This window comes from Amphiura filiformis, chromosome 3 (genome assembly GCF_039555335.1).
Source record: "Amphiura filiformis chromosome 3, Afil_fr2py, whole genome shotgun sequence".
NCBI lineage: Eukaryota > Metazoa > Echinodermata > Ophiuroidea > Amphilepidida > Amphiuridae > Amphiura > Amphiura filiformis.
The window spans coordinates 12,092,842-12,119,490 of record NC_092630.1 but is presented as its reverse complement, the minus strand read 5'-3'; the positions used below and the strand labels follow the sequence as shown (position 1 = coordinate 12,119,490).

At 36.1% G+C, this 26,649-nt stretch overlaps 1 protein-coding gene and 2 long non-coding RNA genes across 4 annotated transcripts in view; 2 read left to right on the top strand and 1 right to left on the bottom strand.

The window, feature by feature from the left end:
* LOC140148035 (uncharacterized) overlaps nucleotides 1-26,649 on the bottom strand; it is a 232,172-nt gene that overhangs the window by 49,574 nt on the left and 155,949 nt on the right. The gene's annotated exons all lie outside the window — the stretch shown is intronic.
* Nucleotides 2,139-17,915, top strand: LOC140147629 (uncharacterized). The gene is made up of 3 exons (XR_011858367.1): nucleotides 2,139-2,475; nucleotides 10,053-10,217; nucleotides 17,765-17,915. It is a non-coding gene; the product is annotated as an uncharacterized lncRNA (long non-coding RNA).
* The window catches only part of LOC140148034 (uncharacterized), a 7,910-nt gene continuing 1,326 nt past the window's right edge, over nucleotides 20,066-26,649 (top strand). Inside the window, exons 1-2 of the long non-coding RNA XR_011858437.1 lie at nucleotides 20,066-20,223; nucleotides 22,344-22,497. This is a non-coding gene — a long non-coding RNA (uncharacterized lncRNA). The remainder of the gene's footprint in view (nucleotides 20,224-22,343; nucleotides 22,498-26,649) is intronic.

Below are 26,649 nucleotides of genomic sequence, written 5' to 3'. Positions count from 1 at the left end.
TGACGCGTGACCTCTACAAATGATGTATGTTGGAAGAATGGACACTTGCCTAGTTAACATCACTGTGTGAAAAATAACCAGCCAATATTTAATTTATTCTCCAAACTTCTAGCAAATATGTTTCTCTAACATGACCTCAAATTACAGCTAGGTTAGATGTTCAGAAATGGTCGCACTTTTGTAAAATATGAGTGAGGGCAAAGCATAGCTAGCTCATAGCTAGCCAACTCCCCGTGTTAATTGAATGGAGATTTGACCGAAAATATTGAGCTATATTGGTAACTGACCGCTCCGTTCTGAAGGATGCCACACAAAAAAACCGGTACAAGCTACATTTAAACTATTCTAAATAGGTTCTAGAAAATATAGTTTTGTAACATGTCCTAAATTTTTAGCTAATTTAGATGTTTGGAGAGGGTCGCACTTTTGTGTTTTAGGAAGGATATGTAAACGACAGATAACACCAAAAATATGAAGAAATTATTTCCAAACCGTGTTAAGTCAACAATCATTATGTTGCTCATTTTGAAGAATGCTGGTTAACAAAAAGAAAAGCAGGTCATTGTCTCATTTCGTGAACAAAGGTACACATACCATTGTTTCCTTTCGTTTCCTTTATAATCGGTTACCCAACTGAAGCTATAATACCGGCTTTATTGCGATGTCGCACATGTAAAACAGACACTTGTGCACAACCAGAGAAGATATGATTTAATCAGTTGAGCTGCTTCAATGAGTGTTATCTTGGTTTAATAGCTTCTATTGGGGTTTAAGTCCTGCAAAGGTCGAGATGAATTCTACTGTAGACATGACTGCATCATGTACCACTAATTAATTTTGGTTAGTAATAGTTGAATATCGGTCTTAAGGTTGGTCTGAACCCTGGAATTATGGAAACTTTCGGGCCTCATAACTGCTAAATTGTTGGTCTAAAGTATATAAAAGTATACATATTTAGCATGTTTAGAATATGGAGTTCTGACTGCCCCACAGTGTCAACACCCTATATTATAAATATTTTTTCATACAGCTCCATACTTCGTTGGTGAAATCAATATTCTATTATTGACATAGATAAAGAAAGTTTACATATGCATTGTGATATACACGTGTGATCGAATTTTCTATACAAGCCGCACCTGGATCTTAGGTGAATAGCCTATGTGTTCCTTTATATAATTGTAATTCTCAAAATTAAATATATCACAATTTTAACTTACGATTTAAAAATTGTTACGCCAAAAATGCAATAAAATGTATCCAGAGCAAAACCAATGGCCGCTAATTAGTGTATTTAATTTCAAGTTAGTGTATTAAAAACAAAACCTGTGTTTTACCTGAAAACAACTCGAATTTCCTTGTAATAGCAACACCATATGGGATACTAGAGCATGCGCAAATCGTAATAATGTGTAGAATAGAACTTGGTGGTATCTCATATGATAGTCGTACTATGCTTAGCCTGAGTCGCCCGGCCTATCTCGAACAAAATCGCCATGCGTAGCTATTGAAAAACGTGAGGATTCGCCATACTATCACGGTAATTTTTGACACGAAGATATAGGGATGATGACGCTGTGTGCCCCATAGGGTGCTAAAAATGAAAAACTTATTTCCAAACCGCCTAAAGTCTAAAACCACATGTTTCTCATTTACTTGTGTGATACAATCACAATTACTTCAAAATGACAAGTTTGACATGAGTTGTACCATCAACAAGGCTGGTGAACAATAAGCAGACTATTGTTCTCATTTGGGAAACAAAGGCTACACACAGTATTGTTACTCTGTGTTTGCTTTGTAATGGTGCATCCAGCTGAAATTATAATACCTATTTCATCACAGCCTATTGCAATATCGCACAGGTAAATCAGAAACATGTGTTTGTGGATTTAACCAAGGATATGAGACACATCCCTGATTTAATATAGTTGAGCTGTTTTCAATGAGTTTTAATGGGGTTTAAGTCCCGCAAAGGTCGTGGTGAATTCTGCTGTAAACATAACTGCATAATGTCAACTAGAAACTCACATTTAAATTTATTATGAGGCTTCGTGCCGGATTGTATTATTATGACGCCATAACCAAAACCGTTATGAGTCGGCGCAAGAACTGCCCCTCCCTTGTTGTGTCAGTTGTGAATACGTTATTCTTTCTTTAGTACGTAAGCCTATTATTATATAAAAGGAAGTTGTTTTATACGAGTATATCATTGCACGGATTACACATTTATCAAACCATCTAAAAGTAATATCTTAGTCAAGATGAAAAAGAGCCTGGTCGTCATGGTAGGTATTTTCGTCACGGTTTGCAACTCTGCGAATTCGAAGACGGAAGACTGTATTGCTCTCTGTAATGAATGCGTTGGGGTCTCTGATACAATAACCCACACAATAACCCATATGGGATGCACCAAGCATTGTGAGGAACTCATGGAGAAGGATCATGGCCAAATTAAGTGTTCAAAAATAACAGGTAAATTGTTTATATTTTTGTAACACATTCTAGCTTATATTTCCAATAATTATCTTACCAAAGGCAAGCGAAACAAACAAACCTTTGCTGATTCAGCTTATGGTTGCCAGACTCGTTCGACTCCTTCAGACAGTGATATTAAAACACGTTTTTCATAGATTTTGATGGTCTATACTCTTAGATAATAGTGTTTGAACTATGATATTTGTTACAGATTCTTCGGTATGGCAGTATAGAAAATAATTAGAGTATAACATTGACTATTCTGAAACCCGTTGAATAGCATGATAGCTCAATTTGTTTTATTAATAGCACATGTATATGTTTTATTGCTATGAAAATTAATAATATTTTTTCCTGCCACAAAAGATTTAAAACGACAGTGAGTTCATTTTGCTTGCAAGAAGTAGATGTAAACGCTAAATATTTTAAGGACCACGCAAGAACTGCCACATTATAAACAAATGATCATATTGTTTATATTATTAAAGGTATTATACTGTAATTCGCAAATAAAAGGAAAATGGGCGAATTCAAGAACTTTGTTCTTGAATAAACATTCATTTTTGACCATTATTAGCAATATACACCCAATTGAGACTCAATGCCATTGTATTTATTGAATATATGTACAAGTGGTGAGGGCGTGATAGAGTTACGCAATCTAATGTTCAGATATCGGTAGGCCTATATTTTTTTAGAGAAAAGATTGGTATAGCTATACATTTTAGGTAAAAAGAAACTGTGTTTTGCTATGCACAAAATGCGTATAGAGGTTGTAATAAATACGGGTGGTTGTGAAGAAATTCCAACCAAAAGGCCATTAATTCCGTATAGGAAAAAAGACATAGGGACGAATTTCATAGTTCTAGTCCAATAAAACAGCACTTACTGTGGACGTTTCGAAATATGTCAGATTTCTTTATCAACACTGGTGTTGTTGTGAAATAAAGGCTTTAACTTAAATCAAGGTTGATTTTTTTGCGTTCTTTCAATTCCTATTTTTCGGTTCAAACTAACTTTCTAATATATACTTAAGTCCTTCATACCTCACCCAACTCCAACTCCATTTTTTCAATTCCCTGCAATGTGTCCAATTTGCACGCATTCCTTTCGACATTTGAAAAACCCGCCCATAAATTTGTATGTATCTTTTATAGAGAATGAACATTTTTCATGTAAGGGTAAATATAAAATTAACAACAAATAAAATTAATGTTTCCTCTACTTATACAAGACAAGGGACAATAAAACATTGGGTGCTCCATTCTACTTCAGTGCTAATGAGGTTAAAAAAATGGCAGTTGTTCCAAATCTACCTTACAAAGAGTATGTTGACATTCAAAATTTATATGTCTCGTGGACAAGCATTAAAATTGGGTATCGTTTTAAAATATGTCATAACAACAGAATGGTAAGTGCGAATTACTTTTTTTTACACAAGGCCACTAATGAATATATCATGTGTTTTAAATCCTAAAAGTTCAATCTGGTTATAAAATAAAGATGGATTCTTTGCACTATTGCACTTTTTTGACTCACCCTGTATAATGCTTGTAGAAAATAAACACCCTGTTTATGGACTGAACAACTTAGTGTTTTAAGTTGAGCACTATAGACATTTAGTTCACGAAGAGTGTGTTTAATCTTTTGAAATAAGATTTGCATGCAACTTATGTATGCAATTTGCCGACAACTTAAGCACCTTTGCATCACTTAAGTTGCAGAAATCTTATCACATTTTGAGAACTTTACGCTACTGTGCGACAGGTTAAGAGATGGTGGGACACGTGTGCATTTCTTTTAACATTTAATAAAGAGGTTCTGTGTACTTTTATGGAGTTATCAAAAATGATAATTCAATTAAATGGTTAAAGTAAATCAAAAGGAATTATTTTTATTATTATTACATTTTACAGATATTAATTTCGTGCACCTGTGTGTGCATTTTATGCATTTTTGCAGAGTTTGTATTCGTTTTTGCATATCAATACCATTAATACCATAAACTTACTGACATTAATGATCCTAGTGTGTACTTTCATGGAGCTATAGGTAATTGAAAATAATGACAAGTCAATTAAATGAATTAGTGAATTACATTAGTGAACCAGACATGTATCAATTTTCAACTTTAAGTGCACATCATTAGATTGATAAAATTTACTTCGAGGACTGTTAAATGTCAAAAATATAATTTTTTAATAATTTGTCATACAATTTGTATTATATCGCAAAGTACAAAAATTCAAAATTATTTGATATCAGTTAAGGCTATTCCTCGTATTCAGAATGCAATCTGAGTGATGTGCTGTCAGCTCTCAGCCTTAACGTAAAAAATGAGTCATTAAAAGTTTACAGAACTCGAGGGGAGACAACCCCTCTGCCAGCAGCCCCTTCCCCTCAAGCTTGTATCCGCTAGATGATCGTTTAGATTTTACGTTTGCTAACGTGCAGTGACTTTTTTCTTCTCAAATACCCATGATCAAGCAATTCTCCTTTTCGCTTATGCTTTACACATCCAACACTATAATGTAAAGCAGTGATTTATCAGGTGGTGGTCGCATTGCATTATCTAAATTCAGTAAATTTTCATCGTCAACCGTGTAATTGAATGGAATTATTTTTGAAATTTTAAAACGCTTGAAATATCACAAACAAATAGGCCTATGTTAATAAATAATATAAATACAAGCTAAAACCGTTGGAGTTCGATAATGAACCCCACAAAACTAACCGAGTATATGGAAAATGCCATACGGCCGGGCGGTTTCACAAGTTGCCGGCTCTATCATGCCACTCGCCGCCTGTGATACAATAATAGTGAAAACTTGTCTACGAATGGCTTCAATTTACGCCTTCATTTTCAAATGTAAAATAGTACACCATAATAGTGTCAAAATAGTCCACAAAATGGTTTTAATAAAATCGGGCTTTTATTTTGCGAAAGTATTTTTTGATTTTACCCCCGGGCCCGTAATGGCTCTCGGCGTCACTAATTGGTAGACCCCCTCTAAATCTATTGTTAGTGCCGTATATAAATTACTTTCTATCGTAAATTTAAAAAAAAGGCAGTGCATTCCTTCTGTATACATTTGTTTGAAAGAGATTTTTCGCTATTACGTATTTTTTTAAACAAATTCAAGAATTTCAATCTTGACCATTCCTTTCGGACCAAAATGTGCAACATATATATAAGCTAGCAACAGTAATAAAAAGAATAGGTCCAGAAAAATCATATGGTTCAACCCCCCATACAGTAAGAGTGTAAAAACCAACGTCGGGCGTCACTTCCTCAATCTCATCGACAGGTGTTTTCCACGGGGGCACTAACTTGCAAAGATTTTTAACAGAAGCACGCTCAAGCTCAGCTTCAGTTGTATGAAGAACATGAAGCAAATAATAAAATCTCACAATGCTGGTGTTATGAAGAAATCTAAACCAGAGCCTCAGGCAAAAACTTGCAATTGTAGACGTAGTAGATAAAGGATAAATGACCATTACGTGGAGATAATCGTGTGTCGATGATGTTGAGGTATAAGGCGACAGTAAATCGCTCAGGAGAGGCGAGACCCCGAAGGGGTCGAGCCTTCAAGCGATACAATAACCATACCAAATCTCTAAGAAATGGTAATACGTTTTGAACTGTTTATCTTACATAATACATGAGCCAAAATAAACGAATTTGTCAATTATGGTTTATTCATTTTCAAAATGACAAACTGGAAAAGCTGATATGATTATCTTGTGTAAGTTTAGGGTTTTCCAAAATAAAAACACAGGAGACAGTGTAATATTCTTCCCGTGTGTCCTGCGTTTGAGTCTACAGTCTTATCTAGTGTCAATTGAAAGTGATTTAATCAAATCAATACAGCATTGATTTTAACCGGAGATTCTATTCAATTCACTTGTGGTCATGTCCCACTCGATTATACATATTCGTAATATTAATAATGAATATGTAAATAGTTCAAAGGTCAAAGTGGGTGTGTTTTACCTAGACATGGCGGTAACTCATTTAACACCATAGAATTTATATTTATCTTTAATATACTTATAGAACAAATGTCCTGAACCAAATCAACGCATATTCCTGGGTACCTTCCTCGACCTTTTTTGGTTGGGGTTAGGCCGCAGATTGTTGTAGTTTTTCTACATCTAGTCTTGTGGCCTGTAATGTGCTGCATTTTCGGTGCAAAATATCCTTGGTTGAACTTAATTTGTAAGACCTCATGGCTCTTGTTTTGTTACCTACTTTGTCGCAATCTGCGTTAGTTGGGGGGAGGGGGACAAAGGTAGATTGACATCCTCGTCCTAATTATACAGGCTATAAGACATAATACAAACTAATTTGCATTATTCAATATAGGTGTTCTTGGTGTCATTCAATACACACAAGTATTGTTTACCATCTTCATTTAAATCTAATATGCATAAACTTGCATAATAATTTATGCTGATCGTGTAAAATATATTAAACTTTGATGCATTTTAAGTTTGTTGAAATGTCCAAAAAGTCAAATAATGTGGCCAGTGTTTCTAAATATGAACATGTACTTCTCTTGTTCAAAATTTATTGACCTGACCAAGATTATCTTGACCTGACCAAGATTATCTTGACCTGTCCACATTATCTTGACCTGTCCACATTATCTTGACCTGTCCACATTATCTTGACCTGTCCACATTACTTGATATAATCGACAGTTGACCAGACTTTGAACAAAAGAAATACAATAGATAATGGAACAAAAGAAGAGGGCTAGACGTATATAGAAGGATAAATGCCCATTACGTGGAAAGTGCGTGGTCGATGATGTTGTGTATAAGGCGACAGTAAATTCAGGAGAATTGTCTGTATCATACGTAGGCCTAGCAAGCGGCCCTTTCAAGACAAGATACAATAACCATACCAAATCTCTAAGAAATGAGAAATACGAGAAAGAGACTGAGTTATCCAAATACATATGGGTCTAAAAAGAAAAAACAAAACTTATTCAATATACTGGGAAATTCTGAAACAATCCAACACCATGAAAAGGGAATCAGGGCAATGCAATTTATGTGTAGAAGAAAAACTAGAAATAATCAATCTTAAGGAGGGTATAATCAATAAGCGCAACGAACTGATTTCAACATGCCGTCATGGCAACAAGAGAAAGAAAGCACCAAGCCGTGCAAAGAAGAAAATAATCAATGTGTAGGGTTGAACACATCAGTTACCTGATGATCGTTGCTTAACTAGAGCGGCGTGAAACTCAGAGTAGTAACTAAATGTAAAAATACGTGTATTTATATTATATTATTCGCTCTGCTTCGGCATTGAGCACTCTTCACTTTTGATAGTGGACATATTATATTAATATATATATATATATATAGTGTGAGAGATTTGGTCTTGGCTTTTATACGACTTGGGTCATCCATTCGTGAAATATATAGGCGTAAGAGATTTGAATAGACGACAACGTAGCTGTGTAACATTAACTTTTATTCCAAGCTTTCGCCCTCAGGGCTTCATCAAGGTATAGGCAAACTGTTAAATAAATAAACAGAGAGATGATACATAAATGCCAGGCAATAAATCCCTACATTACAAGAGAATATTATACAATCAAAGACCTGAGCAGACCAGAAACAATGTTCATGTACAAAGATTATACAGAAAAAGGATTATTATAAACGGATGATAGCAAAAAATAGCAAGATTATGATGTTAAGGTGTATAGAGCCAACAATAAAAAACATAATGAGTATGGGAATATTATAAAAACCTAAGTAAAACCTTAACTTACCGAGAGAGGAGATGCAACGTTTGTGTGCTGGTTACGGAAAGACAATGAACAATATGGAACAAGAACAACGACAAAAACAGCGCGAAAAAGAAATGAGGGCGTAAACGGCCGAAACCAAAGGTGAGGGCGGAATTACGTAAAAGGTCCGATGCTGAAAAAAGTTGGGCACTGGAGTACCGACGCGTTATGAAGAACAACATTAATAGGCCTATATTTAAGATTCGGCGTTGATACCGTAGGGTTTTAAGGTGTGTAGTTTAGCTATCCAGTATGACTCGCGTTTGCGGATTATGTTTTCACGGTGGTTGTGGATAGACTCGATGCCCATGATGGTAACATTGGAGACTGAATGACCGGGTGAGTTAAAATGATGCACATAGGGGAGTTTCTTTTTGTTAAGTCTAATATCAGATTTGGTACCGGTAAAGCGGGTGTACAACTTGTTGGTGGTTTTGCCGACATATTGAAGTTTACAGTTGTTACAAGTAATGAGATAGATGACCCATTCAGACTTACAGTGAATCTTTGTGGTTATGGGGAAAGATTCACCGGTCACAGAACTTGTGAATTTGGTGGCTTTTGTCATGAATGGGCATACTGAGCATCTCTTGGCGGCGCATTTTGTACTGCCGGCGGTTACTTTGTCGTGGGTGGGGCGTAATTTGGATGAAACAGTAAGGTCCCGTAAGTTCCGTGGGCGGCGGAACGCCAAGATGGGGTGAGTTGGAAAGATCTGTTTTAATCTGTCATCGGCGTCTAATATGTGGAGGTGGCGGGATATTATGGAGCGAATGTTGTTGAAAGCAGGATTGTAAGTGGTGACTAGTGGAACGCGGTCCATTTTCTTTTTGGGTTTATACGTGAGAAGTGATTTGCGATCCTGTTGTTTGGCCTTCCCGATTTGTTTGTCGATTGTATTGGGGTCATAAGCGCGTTTAAGTAGGTTGGATTTAAGGTTGTTCAGGTGACGATCTTCTTCTTCAGGATCTGAGCAGATACGACGGACTCATGAATATTGTTCATTGTCTTTCCGTAACCAGCACACAAACGTTGCATCTCCTCTCTCGGTAAGTTAAGGTTTTACTTAGGTTTTTATAATATTCCCATACTCATTATGTTTTTTATTGTTGGCTCTATACACCTTAGCATCATAATCTTGCTATTTTTTGCTATCATCCGTTTATAATAATCCTTTTTCTGTATAATCTTTGTACATGAACATTGTTTCTGGTCTGCTCAGGTTTTTGATTGTATAATATTCTCTTGTAATGTAGGGATTTATTGCCTGGCATTTATGTATCATCTCTCTGTTTATTTATTTAACAGTTTGCCTATACCTTGATGAAGCCCTGAGGGCGAAAGCTTGGAATAAAAGTTAATGTTACACAGCTACGTTGTCGTCTATTCAAATCTCTTACGCCTATATATATATATATATATATATATATATATATATATATATATATATATATATATATATATATCCAGGGCCGTAGGCATCTTTCTTGGTAGGGGTTAAAAATTTCAGGGGCAAAGACGGTATAGTTTTTTTGTAGAGAGACTGTCAACATGGTAAATGTCTTCGAGCTTCCAGATAGAGAATTATAGACTATATTAGGTGAACTTTGCTGAGAAGCAGGCTCCTTGCCACTTAATTTTGTCAGAGGGAACTGTTCTCTTTTATCCCCGCTGGCTACGCTACTGACATGCATCTACCCTGTTTTTGCCTGAGTGCCATTGAATTAAACAAAAACGTCATTTTTGGCATTTCTTTCTTTTCAGCACCGAACAAAGGCAGTCCTTCTCTCGAAGATGAGATCAATGCAAATCATGCAAGAATGTCTAAATTGGTCGAAAGCCGTGATTTTTCTACCATTGCTAAAGAGTTCTACACTGACGATTGTTTGTGTGAGGTTAATGGACACGAGCCTGGATTTGGTCAAAGAGGTAAGCATTTGAATTACTTGACACCTCAATTTTGAAATACAAGATCGCATTGCACACATTGTAATGTTAATCCCTACACTTTGAGAGGGGTTTGTTGCGCTCACCACCTTGATGAAGGAGCCCGGTATAGCATTCATATCTACATACTAACAAAGTATGATGTTTTGCATAACTTTTATTTTGCATAAAGAAACACCGCGCGATGTGTGTTGTAAGGGTGCATACCACCAAATTAATGTCCCTCATCATTTATTAGACATTAGGATAATCATCCCTGAAAACAGAAACATACAGTCATGCAGCGTACACTTAAGTGTGAAATATGTGTTTGAACCTGAGGTATACTACTCTCAGGTTTGACCAAGAAACACTAATTTATGCAGGATACACCCCATGCAGCCTACGCCTATACGGTAGGTCTGACCAAACACGGAGAAGCTGAAGGTCACTCTGTCTCTGCCCACTCTGTTATTTATCTTCTACCTGACCAGCATGCAAATCCCTCAGAATTATACAACCGCAGGTCAAGGCCGTGTAGGCCCTGTGTGTTCTTCGGTATCGGCCGCTTTAGGGGCAGAATGGATCCATACGGTTACTGTTCTAATATTCTCTACTTTCAAAGAATAATTTATATTATATGTAGCCTAATACTTTACGATTGTGGAGACAGATACAGATATTGCTAATTCATTTGTTACATACACAGTCCGCTATATTTTGCCTTTTACAATATAAGTTACCAATCATTGTGACATGCGCCCTTATTCACAAACACGAACTGCACGGGGTTTCCCAGCAAAACTTGTATTTTTTCATAGTGACCGTAAAGTATGATATTTTGCATATGCAAAACTACATACTTTGCCAAAGTATGTAGTTTTGCACATGCAAAACTACATACTTTTGGAAAGTATGTAATTTTGCATATGCAAAACTACATACTTTTGGAAAGTATGTAATTTTGCATATGCAAAATATCATATTTTGCAAAGGTATGTGGTTTTACACGCAGCACCGGGTTACTCAGTACAAATGATCATACGGTTTAATTAAGACCACGGTTTGACTTGAATTGGGTTGTGAGGCTTCCACACGGCCTGGACACGGGGAAAATAGATACGGGACATATGGGGGATAAATTTTAAAACAGGTTCATCAGGTTTGGTAATTAAACACTAAAAGATTTTTGATTTGTCGAAACCAATCCGGCCCTGATTTGGTAAAACGATCTAACTTGAAATTGGGACATTTTGAGATAAATCTATATCATTGGTAATGTGAGGGCGCTCTTTCCATTGGTGACATACTAAACTCACCACCATGCCACCAAATAATGAGATTTTTATATTTTCTAAGACATTATATCTGTTTAATAATTTATTTTATTCAAAAAGAAAAACGTAAAGTGTTCAAACTTTAAAGCTCTTTTTCTCGAAACAGCGATTTTAATTTCAAGTTAGATCATTTTACCAAATCAGGGCCGAATCGGAAACTTGTTTATTGCTGACAGTTTCGTCTGTGAACCACTGACTTTATCGAAGCTTGTTGTTGTTATGATGATCTAACAGCTAATTACTGGCGTCAAGTTATGTCTGTAATATAATGTAAGTAAGTTTGGGGTATGTCATGGTCACTTGCGTCTAACTAACCATGCTAACTCATGAACTGTTTATATACCCCAAAGTCATTTGCATTTATTATGAAAGGCAGATTTAACCATCCATTTGTTGCCGAAATGAGTAACATGTAATTGTGGACATAGCTAGTTCTGGTTCTAAGCCCTCGATTTGTATTATGTTTTCATGCATTGTAAAGGGTAGACTATGCTATAGTCTATTTTTGATAAAAGCATTCAGTTGAACTCGAAATTATACTGATATTTATTACATCAAAATATATACTAGTATAAAATATTTGTTATGGAAAAAGATTATATAATTATATTAGTCACATGAAAAGGTAAAGTGTACGTAGGCTTATATTATTGAATGCAACATATCATAATGTCATAATTGTATTGGCACTTCACTGAACAATTCTGATTTTAAAATCTGCCAGTTTATTAATCGCGAAATTACAGGTTAAAAATAGCTAACAAACAGAGGGTGACTGAAAAGATCAGATGTGAAAATCTATCAATTGTGCACACATTAATTACAATGTAAATCAGAGTTTTAAGCTTAAATACAATATCCAGAGTATATGCAGAATGGGCAAGTGGACTACGGGGAAGTCTATGTAAAGGGCTGTGATGTTGGTTTACCAATATAAGAGTGCTTTATAAAATATATTCATTATGTTATTATTAGTATGTAATATAGGTGTATTAAATTATCACTTATGCGTGCTTAAGGGTGCACACCAGTAAATAGCTCCCATTGACTTTCTGTACAAACAGGGTCCAGGAAAACGTCATTTTCTTGACTCCAGAGCGACTCAGTTCTTCAAAACTTACTTTTTCTGCAAGTCGAAGGTCAGATGAAGTCATCTATTGTAGAAATTATATACGGAGTCCAGCATTTTTTTCCAGGAAAATGCCGACTAGATCACCCTATAGCTCATACAGCGTACGCCACCTCACAAATATTTTGGTGTTTCTGAAATGTAACACATTTTGAAAGTTTAGCCAAATTGTAATAAAAAGTCAGATCCTGATGCTCATTTTTCACAGACAATCTATTTCCCAGGCCTAAATGAGGATTCAATATGAATAAGGGCATAATAGTTGGGTTTTAAGCCTTTTCTAATGGATTTAATTCAGTCATATTGCACGTTTCCTCGTTTAAAACACTGATTTTTTCCTCACAGGGTGTAGGAGGCTTGTATTTACTGGTGTGCACTCTTAAGGAATGTTCAGAAATACTTTGGTGGGGGCTGGATTGTTTTTCATGTTTAAATTTTTTAGCCCCCTCTTGTGAACCTAAATTTGTTTGACTTTTTGGCCCCCTCATATTAGGTACAAAATCAAGATGATTACAATCGCGTCCGCATTATGGCTCTTAGAATAAACACGCATGTCGGCGCTGAAATTTTGAACGAACTGATGGAGGAAAACCTCGTTTTTTTGCAAAACTAAACTTCAATTTGGAGTGAAAATCAAATATTTTGACCCCACCCCTTCCATTATAATGTACCATTCTACCTCAGAGGACAGAGGAAACATATTAATGATACTAAAACTGTGCAATGATTTTACCCATGTCATTGAAATAAAAGGTGTGGAATTCTCGCTATTCACAATAAGGGCGCCGCCAGCGGTTTGCGATGTAATTGTGATGTATCATGGTGATGTATCATGGGAAAAGGTCGACATCCAAGTCCGCGCAATACGAATATTACCATGCTATTACATAGGAACACGTGACAATATTTTTTAGTTTGTCAAAATAAAGGTGTTACACGCGAATCGATACTCAATAATACTTAATAATGTGATTTGAAATGTGCACAATTATTTTTTTCTCTATCGATTTGCGTGTAATACCGTTATATTGACAAACTAAAAATATTGTCACGTGTTCCTATGTAATAGCATGGTAATATTCGTATTGCGCGGACTTGATGTCGACCTTTTCCCATGATACATCACGATTACATCGCAAAATCCGTTGGCGGCCTTTATTGTGAATAGCGAGAATTGTGAAAATATAAATAAATATATTCATTTTCAATTTGAATCAGTGGCGGTGGAAGCATTTAAATTTAGGGAAGGGAGTATTATATTGTTCAGGTTTTACTGGGACCTTTTGTTGCAAGCGAAGCGTGCGAAAAACTTCAATTTTAGCCCGAAATTAAGGCTGTTTTGCTACTTGATGGGCCAGTTCGCAAATTTTCCTACACGGTGCTTTTCGATGTGCTAAAAAGAGGATGCAGAGGGCAATATAATTGCTTTATTTTTGTTCCGCAGGAACTATAGGTTCACTTACACTCCACCCTCCTGAACAGTACCTTAAGATATTTCTAGCATTTGAAAAGTTAGTAATCATAACACCCTAGTTCAGTGAAGAGACTATTTAAAATATTACGCCGTCTCTTGCACAGAGATGTATATGTTAGCTATTAAAAAAAGGTACTGAGTGTGTGTGTAGTGTTAGTTGTGAAGAGTTGCTGATCTTGCATCCAAGAAATGAAACTATTGGAGCCAGTGATTGGCTCAGTTTTCTAATTAGTTTAAAATTGCTGGTTTCTTTGAAATGTTGTTGAAAAATGTATTAATGTATTGAAAAATACTACATAAGTACACAATGAATCATTTCTGCTTGTTTAAAACGATTAACATGGGTATAATTTAGCTGATTTAATCGAGCTACTTCAGGTGTTGAAACAATATACTGCAGGAGTAAACCGTCTTTGCTGGCGCTGCACTGGGGCGTAATATTTGTAACTTACTAGTAACAAACAAGTGTGTTAAATCCATTAGTTGCTATATCAGGCTATCAGCTAGTGAACTTAGCCCAATTCATTGAACTATTGAACTTTACGACCTTATAGGTAAAACTCACTCTTGGCTTGTTGCTCATGGCAGCTAGTGAACTTAGCCAATTGAACCTTATAAGCAAAACTCATGGCTATAGAAATTGCACTTATAAAGCATTAATATTTGATGGGCTTTTGTTGACATAAATAGCAAAAGAAAAAAAACCCCGATACATTTGCAAACCTGAAATTATTTAGTGTGGGAATCCGTTCACCTGAAATTCATATCTTTTGTAAATTTGATAGGAGAGCAGGTTGAAGTGAAAACTGGGCTCAATTGCGAGTGCAAACTGCGTGTTATACCATTGATAGTTTTACATGAGCAAATGAAACAAAGTTTTTCATATAGGAGTTAAAAATACTATCTAGTTTAATCACTGCTGCCTGTATATAATATATGGTCGTAGAAATTAAAGTTAGAAACAGTGCAAAAATATAAATATACCAGGTATATAAATAAACACGCTAACTAACTGTATAGTATATAAATTTAGTTAGTTAGCGCCATCCACTGATGCTTTGCATCAAAGTGTTCTTGCATTAATAGTACTGGATGGACTGAAGTTATGCATATCATATTACAAAATGATTGAAATTCACTGCCATGAGTCAATACCCTTGGCATGTAATTGTTCCAGGTAGGATGGGGTTGGAAAAAAATTCTTGAAGTACAGGGAATCCAACAAAAATTGGCACTTGTAGGGCTAAAATGGCCAAATATGAGGTTAATTTGGTTTAGAAATTCACACATTTGGGGATGATTGTACAGTGGACTTCGGGTATATAAATAAATGCGCATATATAAATGCGCACGTGACATCTACAAGTCGCCATACCGTGTTCAACGATGTAAGGTACCCGGATGTGCACAAATTCCACACGCAAAAGTATAGGCGAAAATGACAGGTTACAAGGAAAATTGGCTTTGCAAAATAGTGGCATTGATTGCAAAGGGCAAAATAATTTGACCCGAAACATAAACTCTTTATTTGGATTTTCCATTACGGAAAAAAAAAAAATTATGACGGAAAAGCTAGATATAGCTGATTTAAAAGTTATATTTCATTATTTCCGTGCTAAATGGGCGTGGCAATTGGCCATATTGATGACGAAATGTGATTCTTACTGGCATTAAGGTCAGAACTGGGTACCTGCCGATGATGTTATTTGATAATGTTTGCACGTAGGGAACTAAGGGGGCTGTCATTTTCTTCGGAAGGAAGGGGTCATGGATTTATTTATTTATTTGGGAGTCAAGATAAGTATCCCCCCTGTAGTGCCGCCAATGAACATAACTCTGACCCTAATTTTAACTCTAATTATAACGTAAATTGAGGAAACTATAACTTTAGCCCTTTTCGGTATAATGACCCGCTCAAACTAATAGGCTAGATGTCCCCGCCCGACCTCCTCAATTCTAACTTACTCATTCGCTCGCAAATTGACAAAAAACAAATTCAAAATGTGTTTTTAAGCACCTTTTTGTTTTGTGTCCCCATGCTAAATCGGTAATCTGTACGCCCTTTGTCACCCTTTGACGTACAATTTAGATTATAAACACGTAGATGACTGTACATGATCTAATCATCCCGGCTGGAAGATGTCGAGGAAGACTCGTATGCTATACATCACGCTCATACGTTATATGACAATATGACGTACAATCACGTATGTGATGCATGGTTGGAGATTTATTCAGCTAGTAAGTTAGATCTAGATCATACACACAGCTATGGCACGATTTAGGGTGTAATTTCTGTGTGAGGATTTTGTGCCGCACTCACAGTACCGCCCTCTACAGTCTCTCCACATTTTTATGTATTCTATTATTTTGTGATTGGATTTCTTTTGCTTTATATTGTTTTGTGAGGCGATCATTTGCAGGAAAGATAAAAAATAATATTTATAAAATTATAAGTAAGGCGAGAAAGAGAGAAACCCTGTTCTACGTGCGAACGGACCTTTCAAGTAGGGTCGGTCGGTCGGTTGGTATTTAAAAAAAATTTAAATAACCCTAAATAACCAAAAATCTGTAAATAAATTTCAATTTGAGAAAATACAAAAAAAAAACAATTGTCCTGAAATTTCCGAAATTTGGGGTCGGCATTCATTTGTACAGGAAAAATTTGTTTCCCAAAATAGAACAGGGTTTTCGTTTTTCGTCGAATAAATAAATAAATAAATAAATAAATAAATAAATAAATAAATAAATAAATAAATAAATAAATAAATAAATAAATATAAATAAATATAAATAAATAAATAAACATTAGTTATGTTTGTACATGGGGGGTGCTGTGCAATAATCATGAACCTTTGATATCCATGATTTATCCTTGCAAATTTATAGCATCGAACCTCCAGCCAATGTTCCTTGCCAGTGCTAGCCACGAAACAAGGTCACAACTGTAGCCACTCCTTCAATGATCGCCATTTCAGTGATTGACAGTGATGTAATGCAAATATGGCGCTAGCCATCTGGTCACGTGCGCATTTATATATGCGCATTTATATATACAACCGAAGTCTACTGTTGTATGGAACACCCACGGATCTACGCCTAAAGGTCCGTTCATACTACCACCGCATTTGCGATGCGTTGCTTAGCGATGCCGAATTATCGATTAATTTTTGCCGCAACTCAACATGCTCAACGCAACTCGTCGCATTTCCAAGTTAAAATGTATTTAACTTTATTGCGATATCGCGGTTTGCAGTACGGCAGTGTGGCAACACAAAGCAACGCATCGCAAATGCGGTGGTAGTATGAACGGACCTTAAGACTTGCGGGGAGACTTATTCTGTTGTAATTGAAACATTTGCGCGCAAAAAAAATGTTCAATTCCAGGCTATTTTATATTTTTTGCTTCAGAATTAATGTTGCTTAAGTTTTTTACACCCCCTTTATGTGCCAAAAAACTTTTTTACCTCCCCTGTAAATACACCCAAAATTTTTACCCCCCCCCCCCTATTCAGAACTTCAAAAATGTTTTGCCCCCCTACATAATTTCCGGGCCCCCAACCAAGATATTCCTGAACACTCCCTTATCGCATCATACATTTTTGTACAGATATGAAGAAGGATTGGGTCGACTTTTTTCAAAACATTACCAGCTTCAATCGGGCGGTATTCACTACTACTGCATTCGGTGAGAATAGCGGAACGATTTGGGAAGATGGTGCTGCAGATATATACCAGGATGATGCCCTCGTTTTTTCGTGGAGGTAAGCTTCATTCATGGAAAGGGAATATTATAGCCAATAACCATGTTAACGTACTAGCAGTCGCAGCGAGTGACAGGATAGATTGACAATGATTACAAACAAGTAGAGATTGTACAGCACATAATACACACCGACAGCGCTTCGCTGATAGCTGCTGATTTCAGTCTCGTTAGGAAGTTGCCAATTCATCAATTAGCTTCAAAACTGTTAAGAGTTTTGAGTATAGACTATCCTTGTCTACATAATACCATAGATGGCTCCCGGAGATGGCTTCCCTTATGTGGGAGTAGATATCTAATCAAAAGAGCTTTATAGGCTTAGTTTCTATAATAATAATCTTTTATTCATTCCTTTCTTTTCCTTTCTCTGCACTTTTTCTTTCTCCCCTTCTCCCCTATTCCTTTCTTTTTCTTTTTGTCTTCCACCTCTCCCCTCAAATCTCGATCACCCATCCGCTTCTCCTCTTTTCCCCCTCGACCCCTCCTTCACTCCCTCACTTAAAATGGATATAAGAAAACCATTTGACTTTAGTGAATAGACAACTCTTTATAATTTAAATGATAAAGGTGGGTAGTAAATAATTGTATATCGTCGTTAAAGACTTAGTGTGCTTTTGTGTGCTGGCGAAAACTAAGTCACACCCACGGGGTGTATGAGAACAAAAGGTACCTCTCACCCAAGTGTGGGCTTTCACATGACATTCTTGTGATCACTTATTGACAGTAGCCTGCCTGTTAAAGCATTACTACGCTGTCAGATTAGTACCGATTTAATGGCGGAACCCTTTTGTCCTGAACAAAAGGTACCTCTCGATGAATAGCTTGTCGATAAATCCAATCGGCAAAAAGGGTCGATGCGTTACGTAATCTGTTGTGCCTTCACGGATATGAGAGCTCCATGGTGTTAATCGTGTAACATCATCACTTCTACGGCGAATACGCTCTATAATTCATGAGAATACTATATCCAGTCGTAGAAACAGAGGTGAATTATAAATAAAATACTGAATAACTTACGAATTTTGCGAATTTTCATCTATAATTCATGAGAATACTATGTTTTTTTTCTTTTTATTTATAATTCACCTCTCCACTATGGTTTTTTTTGCATATATATTTCTTTACAAACGCATCAATGGAATTTTGCTCATTTTCATGGAGATAAGCTACCAGGAAAGTGATAGTCAGTCACAGATGCATCAAAGTGAGTATCATACCTACCGCGGTACTGAACAAAACAAGTACAGGTGGGAGGGAAACAATTGAGCCAACGTGTAGCATGTCAAAAATCAAAGTTCCTGCTTAGAAATCAATAGCAGTTCGAAGACATGTGCATGGATAAATGAATCAGGATGTGAAAATAGCTAATTACCATGTGTCCAAATTCTTATGTAGCTAGTGTATTGTTATTAAAATGACGTCGTGACCTTGCAAGAGGATAATTAGCGGTTTAAACGTAAATGACTGATTTCCGATATTTTGTATTTTTAAATAAAAATGTAAGTATATAGCCGAATACGATTATTTTGGTTTGATTTCTGTAATAATGGACTACAAATCTAATATCACTGTCAATTTTTTCCAGAATAAAGCAACATACTTTAAAATAAGTATAAAATATGATTTTTGTCGATAATTAATTTGTATTGATGCCTTTTTGTGTTTTTTGTGTATATTTGATTTGTATATGTGTGGTCTGCTGTTGGGAACACTGCGCCTTGTGGTGACAGTGCTCTTTTGTGCTTTCAGTGTTCCCCGGCAGCTCAGTAGACTCAATTTGTTGTTTGGTCTCAATTTTGTTGTTAAAAAATATAATAATAAACCTGGAAATAACAAACTGGCAATAAAGGCGGCAAGTCTGATCCACATAAAAGACACGCTGACTTCATTGTTCAAAATTAAGTCTAATATTTTAGGAAAACGTTAATGAATTATTTAACGATTGACCCGTTAAATTGTCGTCTTGGCAGCAGTTACCATGGTAACGTCCATTGAAGTTTTTTGATATGTAAAGCATGGCATAAATCACTTATCACAGTGATATAAACAAACAAGTACGCATGGACAAGTGCAACAAAAGTAGAGCTGCTGTTTATACAAACTAGCATCCTCTTGAATAACTTGAACGAACCCTTTTTTCAGCACCGAAAAAGGCAATCCTTCCCTCCAAAACGAGCTCAAAGCAAATAATGCGAAGATATCAGAATTGGCGGAAAGCGGTGACTTTACTACCATTGCTGAAGATTATTATACTGACGATTGTATGTGTGTGGTTAATGGTCAAGAACCTGGATATGGTAAAGAAGGTAAACAATTCGTCGGACGCATCACATACTGGTCTATCTCGAAAAACACGCATTTCGAGAAAATCGCAATTGAAAATCTTCATTATTAAGTTAACTCCACACCTTCCGGGACTTGGGGAGGTGCCCTTTAAATTAAAGCATATACCCTGGAATCTTGTTGAACGTATGGACACCAGCTTTATCCATTCGTATGTGAAATAGTTAATTTCCGTATCGTATATAAAGTTCGTTTCATACTGGTCTATCTTGGGGGCTATCTCGATTTCGGAACAATGATACCGTAATCGGAGGTACAACATCGAGAAAATGACACTTTGTAGGATATCGACAAAAACGATTGTTAAAAGATAAGAGAAACTAAATGTTAAAAACAATCATGAGTTGTGTATGTCAATTTTATGATAATAAAATACTGTTTAATAATACCGAAATAAAGGTATATTACCGAGGCATGATCCCCCTATATCCCTCCAAACATCGTAATAGTCGGCCTATTATCGTGAGAACATTCCAATCAGAGCATATTGATTGCGATATTGAACACTTTATTGTGATATTAATATCATTGTTTATACATTTTAAGCTTTATTCTTGACACGGATTTACAATTTTACAACACAGATTACAACACGGAACATGGATTTTAGAAAACTTCGGACTCTAAACCCAAAGGCCCTTGCTTTGTCCCTTTCAATAGCAACTTTCATTTATCACTTGTTGTCTTACTTATTTTGAAACCACAAAGCATGTTGAAAGCAATTTAGAACCAAAATGTCAATGTTTGAGGCTTCTTGAGGCTTCTGTGTGTTTTGGATCTCACCCAAAGTCCCTATTTGAGAAACTGGCCATGTTCTCATTCAACCCTGCTCTAATTTTTTCCAAACGGTTCGTCTCTTACCCAATAACCCCATATTTCTGATATTTAGATATCACCGAATGTTCCTTTAGTGTAAAAAAGCTCAATGAAACACGTATTAATAATATTGTGAGGTGCTCGCCACCACCGTAATACTACCGTAATACTCTGACCAAAGGGCAAAGGAAAAGAAAAAGGGCAAGGAGCCCCTTTTCCATCAAAATTCACCCCGATCATGGGCCAAAATAGTGTAAAATACTCACCACCACCGTAATACTACCGTAATACTTTGACCAAAGGGCAAAGGAAAAGAAAAAGGGCAAGGAGCCCCTTTTCCATCAAAATTCACCCCGATCATGGGCCAAAATAGTGTAAAATACCAAAGTTTTTCGAGCTACGCGCGCACATTGTCACAATGAAGCCAGTTTTATCTCGATCATGGGCACAAATGTGTCAAATTCAAAATTTGTGCGCGCTACTCGCAAAAAACATCGTCCCAATAAAGCCTTTTTTGGAAGCTCGAAAACATGTACAGTCTCTCTAAAACTAAAATTGCATGTTGCAATTGCAATTTTTTCAGATGTGCCCTGTAATTTTATTTTGCCCCCCCCGACCAAGAAAGCTGGCTACGCCCCTGAAGCAACGTATGTATGCATGCCCTCTGTTGATTCATCAGCTGGTGAAAAGGGTTTCTTTGCCTCATGGTCTAAACTTTGCAACAATATTTCAGATCATATTCGCCATTCAACATCACTTGGTAAATTTAATAAAGACTTATAGACTCACTAGTTTATGCTTAATATAGAGTTGCTTACCTACTTGTTCATTTACAATATGCAGTTTTTATGAAAACCCGTAATTTAAGATTTGTGTTATTTTTAAGATTTGTATTATTTTTAAGATTTGTATTATTTTTAAGATTTGTATTATTTTTAAGATTTGTATTATTTTTAAGATTTGTATTATTTTTAAGATTTGTATTATTTTTAAGATTTGTATTATTTTTAAGATTTGTATTATTTTTAAGATTTGTATTATTTTTAAGATTTGTATTATTTTTAAAATTTGTATTATTTTTAAGATTTGTATTATTTTAAGATTTGTATTATTTTTAAGATTTGGATTTTGTTTTAATGCCTTGTAAAGCGCTGTGATATTGGTCTTCAAATGTAAGAGCGCTTTATAAAAACATTCATTATGTTATTACTATTTTATCCTAAATTCCCACTTTTTGCGTACTTGCATAATTATATATTTTGTCCAGATATCGCGCAGGTTTGGTTCGAATGGTTCGAACACATTCCCAGCACCAATCGGATAATATTCAGTTCTACTGCATTCGGTGAGAAACACGGAATAGTCTGGGAAGATGGTATTGGATATGCTTACCAGGACGACGTCCTCGTTGGTTCTTGGCGGTAAGCTTGGAGGTTATCCTTATTAAAAAAATAGCGATCAAAATACATTCGCTCTTTCTCTTCGATCTTGAAGGGAACAGAATATCAATTATCGTACTAACAGTCGCAGAAAAATATCAGCGATCAAACGCCAGTAGATATTGTACAACACTTAAAGCCGTATTAAGATTAGTATTTATTTTCCATACAATGTTAGCTTTTACTGTCAGATATGTTCCCTTTTAATTTTGAGCCGAATAAGTGAGAAAATTGGAATTTACTATGCACCTATGCATGTTACTCCCGCGGTTGTAATACGGTACGATCCTCTGGGTGTGTGTATATGTATCCCGCACACCGTGTACGTATACTGTGCATACGTGTTCGACTAATATTTCCATCGTAATAATAAAACGCCGGTTCCATTGTTTCATTCAAAATCTCGGATTTTGACAAAACTACAGCACCTAAAGCATGTAAAGTCTTGATTTTTGCAGAGTATCTTTATTGACTAAAGTACATTACAATCGTGTAAAACCCCGAATTTAAGATTTTTTTTGAGGGCGTTCTCCTCAGCAAATGTTATAATATGGCTTTAAGGTGGTACTACACCCCTTGATAAATTTGTGACTATGTTTGCATTTTTCTCACAAATGAACAACACACTGGTAACAAAAGCTATGCAATACGCAAAAAAAGTTTCTTTATGGTTAGGAAATTTACCCACTATTAAAATCTAGCAACTAATTTTGTACGTTTTCTAAATAAACGCATGCGGGTGATTGTCCTACGCATTTTGACACCTCAATCACTATTCTACGACACTCCTGAGAAAAGATATAAAGGTTTAAGTAACACGAGGTCGAAAAATGAAAATTGCAAAAAGGCCTATTCAAGTTTTCAGCATAAAAGACCACAAAAAACAACAAACATGCAGATAACATTTTTTGTTTAATTGCTGGGCACATTCCAGGCATCATACTGCCGCTTCCAACTTCACTTGAGATTAATCTCTTTCTTTACCAGTCTTTCAATACTTTGTGTGTCCACCGTTGGCTTCCCTTACAGCAGCCACGTGGCGTCTCATGCTCCTAATAAGGCGTCGAATGTTACCTTGCTCAACCCCATTCCACTCGTTGATAACGATGCGACGCAATCCCACCAGAGTTGCATCTGCCTTTATCTTCTTGTAGACTCGTCTCTTGTGCTGATCCCAAAGGTTCTCCAAGGGGTTAAGATCAGGGCTTCTGGAGGGCCACTCAAGTGTCTCAATTCCTTCTGCTTCCAGGAATGCAGCTGTAATCATGACCTGTTTTGTAATCATGACCTGTTTTGAACCCCTTTTCCAAATCCATCTCTCAAAACGTAGAACCCACTCACCTTTGTCTTTGATCATTCATCCGCACAATAAGCAAAGGATTATCTAACATGCATCAATTAAAATTCTTTAAATTAAAATTGAAAAGGCGGGAATAATGACACCGTTTTGGATCAGTGAATCAGCTCTAAAACCATTGAATAGGCTTCTTTGCAATTTTCATTTTTCGACCTCGTGTTACTTATCTTTTCTCAGGAGTGTCGTAGGGTAGTGATTGAGGTGTCAAAATGCGCAGGACTATCTCCCGCATGCGATACAAAATTGGTCGCTAGATTTTAATAGTGGGTAAATTTCCTAACCATAAAGAAACTTTTTTTGCGTAGTTTATATTAGGGGCAAGGATTCCAGTTACTACACTGGAATTTCAGTGACTCAAGACAAGCGATACGTTATTTATGATAAGAAAAGAGGTACCGCTAGAATGTACCTCATTTTTTAACACATATAATGAACCCTATATGAGAAAAATGCAAAATTAGTCACAGAATTTATCAGGGGGTGTAGTACCATCTTAAACGAGTTAAAGACGCTTCACTGATTTTAATTGTGTTTGAAAGTACAGACTTGACATTTAATATGGAATATTTTTTCGCAAACTTCCAAGACTGGTCTGGAAGGGATCTGCATAAACCGCACGGGCTAAATATTAATCGGGGTGTGTCGGGAGATGGTGTAAAACAATTGTTTGACCGAAAATGTGCTTTCCATTAGTTAACATTATGGCGCTCATAAGGTAGTGAATAAGCCTAAAATGGCGGATTTAGGGAGATTGAATTTGATTTTTGTGGGGGTAAAATTCCTGAATTTGAGCAACATTATTCTGATATTATCAAATTTATTGAGGTTTGAGGCGATATTTACTGAATCTAAAACCTATAAGTGTTCGTCAGACCTGAAATGCACTTGTCATCTACCAGTATTGAAAGTGGGAGGAGCTTTCATAAATATGGCTCTTAAAACTGGTTCGCACTCAGAGAGTTTGAATGGTCCTCTGGGGTCAAATGTTGTAAACTTAATGTACACAAAGGAACGGCGTGAGTTTATTGGACAACCAGGAATCCTCGTAGTTGTTTTTGTACCGCAAGTTTATAGCATTTGACCCCAGGGGGCCGTTCAAACTCTCTGAGTATGTATCACTCTTAAGAGCCCTATTTTTAAGCTCCTCCCCTGTTCAAAATATTGGTACATTACAAGCGTATTTCAGCTGTGATGAATGCCAATTGCTGATAAAGTTTAAGAAATATCACCTCAAACCCCTATAAATTTGATAATAACAGCACAATGTTGCATAAAGGCCGAAATTGTGTCTCACACAAAGCTCAAATTCAGTCTCCCTAAATCCACCATTTTAGGCAAATACGCTACATTAAGAGCAGCATAATGTAAGCTTATGGAAAGCACATTTTCTATCCAACAATTATTTTACACCATCTCCCGACACACTCCAATTAATATTTAGCCCGTGCGGTTTATGCAGACTCCGTCCAGACCAGTCTTGGAATTTTGCGAAAAAATATTCCATATTAAATGTCAAGTCTGTAGTTACCAAATAATTAGTTAGCTTTGGTTTCCCCTTATATTGGCTTTTATATGCCTAATACATGGAAGGACACTAATTTTAAAAAGGAAGTGCCGGTCGTGGACTAACGCCAATCATACCCCATTCGTATCAAGTTAGTTAGAATTCTCTCCTCTATCTAGAGCGAGTGGATGGGTCTAAACAAAAATAACAATAAAATATAATTTTAAGTTGCATTTCAAAAGCCAGACACTTTAAAGATGGCGCGCAATTCTGAAAAGCTTAATATATAAAATAGCAGAAATATTTTGGGTCCTAAGGAGTAATCAAGTTAATGGTCATATATTTCTAAAATGCCTAATTAATGTGAAATATGCAAATATAGGTCAAAGGGTAAAAACATAATTGTATATGGATACAATTTTTCAAAATGCTCCAATTGCAATGAAGATGGTCTCAAATTATCCGTCTTGGCAAAATGAAACCCAAAATATTTAGTTTGTTATATCTCTGAGAATTCATCTTATTCTACAATCATGGGGCGGAGTTCACCAATCCTATCAGTTATACACATTATATAACCTTGACAGTTCAGAGGTCATAGCATAAGATCTAGACTCAGTTGATATGACAAACAATATCTTGTGTTTTATTTTTGTTAAGACGGGTAATTTGAGAACATTATTGCAATTTGAGCATTTTGAAAATGTTACCCCAAATCTCAATAATTAGGTATTCTGGAGATATAGACGAATCCAACGAGTCAAGTGGTGGTCAGAATTCAGTTGGCCATTACTGGGTCCCGTCTGCACAAAACTGGTGTTGTTACTGGTGTTGTTGTCTACGTGTAACAAGGGTGATGGAATGCAGGCCACATCATTTCACATTTTAGGCGGGATATAATAAAGAGGGGAGGACCCAGCTGTGGCTGACATTAAGGTGAAGGAATGCGTGAAATTGGATTCGTCTATACGACCATTGACATTTTTACTCCTTTGGAGCTAAAGAATAATATCTGCTATTTTATTTGATTGAAGCATTTTAAAATGTTATCCCTTTGTGTGACCTTTGACCTCAATAACTCAATTTGCTCAAGGGTCCCATTTTGGCTCGCGGCTGATTCTGCGTCTACACACCCTGTTTGTTACTTCAAATGATAAAAGCATTAGTACGCAACTTCACGCTTTATACTGGGTCGTCAATGGTCTCTTTCCTCGACTACAAAATGTGAATAACAAGTAGGTACATCACTTTGACATTAATTTTGGATTACCAA